General features: G+C 37.4%; 1 protein-coding gene across 1 annotated transcript in view; it reads left to right on the plus strand.

The window, feature by feature from the left end:
- RAB4B (RAB4B, member RAS oncogene family) overlaps window positions 1-229 on the plus strand; it is a 49150-nt gene extending 48921 nt beyond the window's left edge. Inside the window, exon 8 of the mRNA XM_053721788.1 lies at window positions 1-229. This exon is cut by the window's left edge and continues 809 nt beyond it. The gene's annotated coding sequence lies outside the window, so the exon portion shown is untranslated.
- The last annotated feature ends 5526 nt before the right edge of the window (window positions 230-5755 follow it).

Genomic DNA, 5755 nt, shown 5'->3' on the forward strand with positions numbered 1-5755 from the left:
TTACATTGTTTGTTATGATTAAACAGTGTCCCAGAATTCAGCCTAATATACATTTCAAAGAAAGCTATGTATTTATATATACATATATATAAATATAAACAGAATGTTTCACCCTGACAGTTCGCCGTAGTGTTTCCTGCGACGCAAGAAAGCAAAACCAATCATTCTGTTGTATATCTGTGTGTGTTATAAATTTGTTGTGTATTAAATTAAAGTTCTTTTTCCCCCATTGTGTGAAAAGAATTGTGTGCATGCAAAAATAATATCTAAAACACCCCTTTATAGCAAGTTGGGTTCTAAATTTGGGTGCATCTTAGGTGACGAATGTGATGTATGTAGTTGTATATATCCTGTTAACATAGGTTGTTCTATCTAGACAATAAAATACGCAATTTTCCAAAAAAGGGATAGTTTAGTCAAAATTAAACTTTCATTATTCAGATACAGCAGCAATTTTAAGTAACTTTCTAATTTTCTCCTATTATCAATTTTTCTTCATTCTCTTGATATCTTTATTTGAAAAAGCAAGAATGTAATCTTAGGACCCTGCCCATTTTTGGTTCAGCACCTGGATAGCACTTACTTATTGGTGTCTAAATATACATTCCAGCTTTTTAAAATAAAGATACCAAGAGAACAAAGACAAATTGATAATATGAGTACATTGGAAAGTTGCTTAAAATTGCATACTCTATCTGTATAATGATTTTTTTTTTTGGCTAGACTATCCCTTTAACCACAAAGCTAATTATCAAAGGGTACTGTATTTACAAGTGGGTGGCTTACCATCTGTTACAAATACCTGCCTGTATTATTATTTTTTTAATCAACATTTTTCTTCCTTTACTTCTCTGCTTTATTTGGGTAAACCACAGACATATAACAAAAGCCAGAATCATGGAGGCTGGCACCTTTGAGGGATGATGGGGCTAGATCCGCCACTACCTGTAAAGTGGGTCAACACTTTTTTCCTGCCCTGGTCATGGTGGTTTGAGACTACAGCTGAAAGTTGCTAATTTGCTGAATGTTTATTTTTGTAAGTTCAGTCCCTCTGGAGCAGACAGAGGTGGAACCACCTTTTAATATAAACCACCTTAAATTTAAACATGAATCATTTTCTCTAAAATACCACCTTTAAAAAAAAATCTTTCATTACCTAGATGCGTTGGCTTATCTACACCTGGACTATGATGTCATCAACCTATATAATCTATTCAAGCATTCAGCACGTTGCTTGGCTATTGTCAAGCTGATCCAGAGTTTTATATACCAAAACCAAAATTGGTGGAACTATAGATAAATACCATGTGCACTTTGTATTAACATAAAATACTGCAGCATCACATTGTGAGACCATGGAAAACTGCAACTATGAAATAACTATTTCTGTTCAGCAAGACTCCGATGTGAATAGTTTTAAACCTTCACCTGCATGGGATTGTATATTGAATTCCAAGTTTGGGAATCAAAACTTGCAACTGTTTTCAGTCTCTAAGTGTAATTAAGATAAACAGTGGTCTTATAAGATGAATGGCATTTTCGCTAAAACAGACACACCTTTTGCTCAATGCATATAACCTGAGCTTGGATTAAGTTAACAAGGAACAACAAATATCCATGGTTTCTTTGAAAAGTAAAACTTAATCTTAATTGAACATCCTTAAATGACAAGTGTCAGCAGCAAACCAAACGTGGCGCAGCAATGGGGTGCTGTGTGTCAGACCGGCTTATGCGTTTTGGCGGAAGCTGTAATCATAGCCTGGTAGGTCTGGCACACAGTACCTATTTAAACAGTGATAATGCCATATCATTATCTAAAACCAAAAAGCATAAAAGCTAAATGTTTCAATGATTAGCAGCACAATAAGTCAGATAATCATTCTAATAAACAATGTTTAAAAAAATATGACAAAAAACGTGAAATGGATATTAAATATTAGGAGCATGAATACAAATATGAAAAAGTAAATACTCCTACAAATAAATGCAGAGCAAAAGATGCAAATGTTAATAAATCCCCAACAGGGAAGTGATGTGTGACTGTAAAGAAATATAAACACACATACACATATATCAAACCTGTCAATACTATTTTATACATATTGTGTTCAAAAATTCGTATTAACTGAAGTATAAATAATAAAATAGGGACTCCCGCTGAGATTAAGGCTGAAGGTCCGATTACTGCAATCTTTGGAGGTGAGTTTTAAGCATTCATTTACTCTGCCTTTAGTGCCAAGAGTCGTTAAAGTGAGCTGGAGATATTTGTATTAATACCAATGTCAAGTGTACATCATTGACTTGTACCCCTATATAGCCGTTTGGATCAGGCTGTAAAAAACACATAGTGGCTATTCATTTTGGCTGCAAACTCTTCTCTATGATGGACACTGAGTAATGAGGGATCTCCTTGTTTTTTGTTTTCTTGAATTAAGTTAACCATATATATTCTAGGATATAATCATAATTTATTTAATATGCATTAATTCACTAAAAGGTCACTAGTAGCCAAAATTGCAGTGTAGATTCTTAAGGAAACAAGGTCATATTATTACAGAGAGTAAGTCTGAATAACAGAATATGGTGGGCTGGATGTATTACGGACTATGGATAATAGCTAAGATAATATAGCTGTATTACTGAGCCTGGAGGAGAGCAAAGAGTCTGTGTCATAGACCATGGCCAGTAGCTAAGATAATATAGCTATTACTGACCATTGAGTAGAGAAAAGAGAGTCCATGTCATAGACCATGGACAGTAGCTAAGAAGGTGCGTCTAATGCAAAGCATGGAGAAGAGCAAAGAGAGTTCATGTCATAGACCATGGACAGTAGCTGAGATAATGCAGCCATGCTACTGAACATGGAGGTGAGTAAATAGAGTAAGTCATAGACCATGGACAGTAGCTGAGCTAATACAGCCATGCTACTGAACATGGAGGTGAGCAAATAGAGTAAGTCATTGACCATGGACAGTAGCTGAGATAATGCAGCCATGCTACTGAACATGGAGGTGAGCAAATAGTGTAAGTCATAGACCATGGACAGTAGCTGAGATAATGCAGCCATGCTACTGAACATGAAGGTGAGCAAATAGAGTAAGTCATAGACCATGGACAGTAGCTGAGATAATGCAGCCATGCTACTGAACATGGAGGTGAGCAAATAGAGTAAGTCATAGACCATGGACAGTAGCTGAGATAATGCAGCCATGCTACTGAACATGGAGGTGAGTAAATAGAGTAAGTCATAGACCATGGACAGTAGCTGAGATAATGCAGCCATGCTACTGAACATGGAGGTGAGCAAATAGAGTAAGTCATAGACCATGGACAGTAGCTGAGATAATGCAGCCATGCTACTGAACATGGAGGTGAGCAAATAGAAAAAGTCAGTGTCTTAGACCATGGATAGCAGCTGAGATAGTGGAACTTTGTCACTGAGCATGGTGGAGAGCAAAGAGAGGGTCTGTATTGTGGATCATGGGCAGCAGCTGAGATAATGCAGCTATATCACTGAGCATGGCTCAAATAGAGTAAGTCTGTATCATGGACAACTGAGGTAATGCAGTTGTATTACATAGTGTAAGGGATATTAAAGCAAGTGAATCTGTGTCAGGGACTATGGAAGGAAGCTTAGATAATGAGAGAGAGCACAGAGCTAGCAGAAAAAGGCTGTAACACGAAATTCAGAAGAGTAGGCAGAATGAGGCTGTATTGGAGCATCAAGGTCAACGGAGTCAATTCATGGAGCATAGGGCAGTGAGGCTTTATCACATATGTCCCTCTGACAGATAAAACTCCTCATCTGACTCCTCAAGTAAGACCTCTGATCCTGAATCCCCTCTGTCTACCATATGCTTACATTTGACCTCAGATCAAACCCCAAATCTTTGCCACCCCTCTATAAGCCACATATCCTCATCAGACCTCAGATCAGACATTTGCTCTTAAGTCCCTTAACTTAAAAGGACAGTCTAGTCATGATTCAGATAGGACATGCAATTTTAAACAACTTTCCAATTTACTTTTATAATCAAATTTACTTTGTTCATTTAAACCTAGGTAGGCTCATATGCTAATTTATAAGCCCTTTAAGGCCAGTTTTTCACAACTAGACAGCACTAGTTCATGTGTGCCATATAGATAATATTGTGCTTAGCACTGATTGGCTAAAATGCAAGTCTGTCAAAAGAACTAAAATAAGGGTCAGTCTACAGAGGCTTAGATGCAAGGTAATCACAGAGGTAAAAAGTGTATCAAAGTGATGGTAAATCTAAACATTTCAAGAACGCTAGGATTTATCATCACTAAACAATAATGTAAACTTTCAATGATGAGTTCCTAAAAAAAGGTAGCTAAACTCACCCTTCCTGTGCTGCGGCACCTCAATAAAATCAGTTGCTTCTGGCTGCCCACGTCACAGCACTCTTTACTCCAGGTGATGATTCCACCTCTAAACTAATACCCGCGCTTGCATACTGTCAGATGATTAGGACGGCTATTGGTTTAGAGGTGGAAACATTACCTTATTGAGAAAAGAGCAATGTGACAGAGGCCGGAGATGCTGACTTTAGTGTTCGGATTTACCATCACTTAAATATAACCGTGTAAGTTATTCAAAACTGAGTAATAACGGGATTATCTTTCTTTTAAAACAATACTGATTCTAGAGTAGCCTGTCCCTTTAATATAGTTGTCAGTTGCTCTTTATGGATGTTGTCATTTTCTGTGCACAGTGGTGTGTCTCTATGCAAGGGGAGTAAGGATGAGAACTAATGACCCACTGTAGCTGACAGCCAAGCAAGTTACATTCTGTCTCCCATGTAAAATTTTGTATCCCAGAGAGCTTCATTACTTTTTATTAAAGGCATCTCTCTGGGATTTCCAGGTTCCTCCTCTATTCTTAGACAATTCAGTGAGTTCTGCCTTTGTGAAGTCTGCTCTATAATTAGAATTTGAAAAATCACAATCCTAAATACACTGCTGTACACAAAATAAAATGCAAAAGAGAAAGTGCAAAGTTTAAATGTAATAAAATATAATCTGAAGTGTAAAGTGATGGAAAATATAAAGCACAAAGTGTAAATGCAGCAGAACTGACATGCAGTGCTATATTGCACTGGGATTGTCTCTACTTCACATACAGAAATGCTGGGAACGGCCCTTGGAGAAGTAAAGCAAAATCTGCCTTTTGAAAATTTCACTAGGAATCTTGCAGTGCTGGAAAATCAATTTAGAAAATCTCACTGGAGCAGAGAGGTTTTGAATATCAGGGCCAAAGTGAGCAGCCTGCCTTGCACAATTGGTGGATACTAATGGTTAGCACACAAAAAATAACCTTTTGGTTTGCTGTGGTCTGAAGCCTGGTATGTTATATACTTGTGCATTCAATTTGATGGAGCATGGAGTGCAGCAGAGAAGGTGAGGTCTTATCAAGGAACAATAGGTCTGCAGAGAAAGCAAAGAATATATCACAGAGCATAGACATAGGTGCAGAGATGTGCTCAAAAGCAGAGTGAGAATAAATGGATGAAGTGGGTGGAAACAGGTAAGACTAAATATTGAGGTACGAAGGAGGGTCTGGTGGTTAAGAGGGTGTGGAAAGGAAGAATGAGAAGTAGAGAGTGCATGGGACAAAGAGGTTCATGAAAGGAAAAGTTGGAAAGAGTAAAGCGAAAATAAGACGAAAAAAACGGGAAATTGATTGTGTGACAAAAGGATGTGCAAATTCATTCTTGTCCTTTTTTTGGTGTAT

The sequence above is a fragment of the Bombina bombina genome, chromosome 7 (genome assembly GCF_027579735.1).
Source record: "Bombina bombina isolate aBomBom1 chromosome 7, aBomBom1.pri, whole genome shotgun sequence".
Taxonomy (NCBI): domain Eukaryota; kingdom Metazoa; phylum Chordata; class Amphibia; order Anura; family Bombinatoridae; genus Bombina; species Bombina bombina.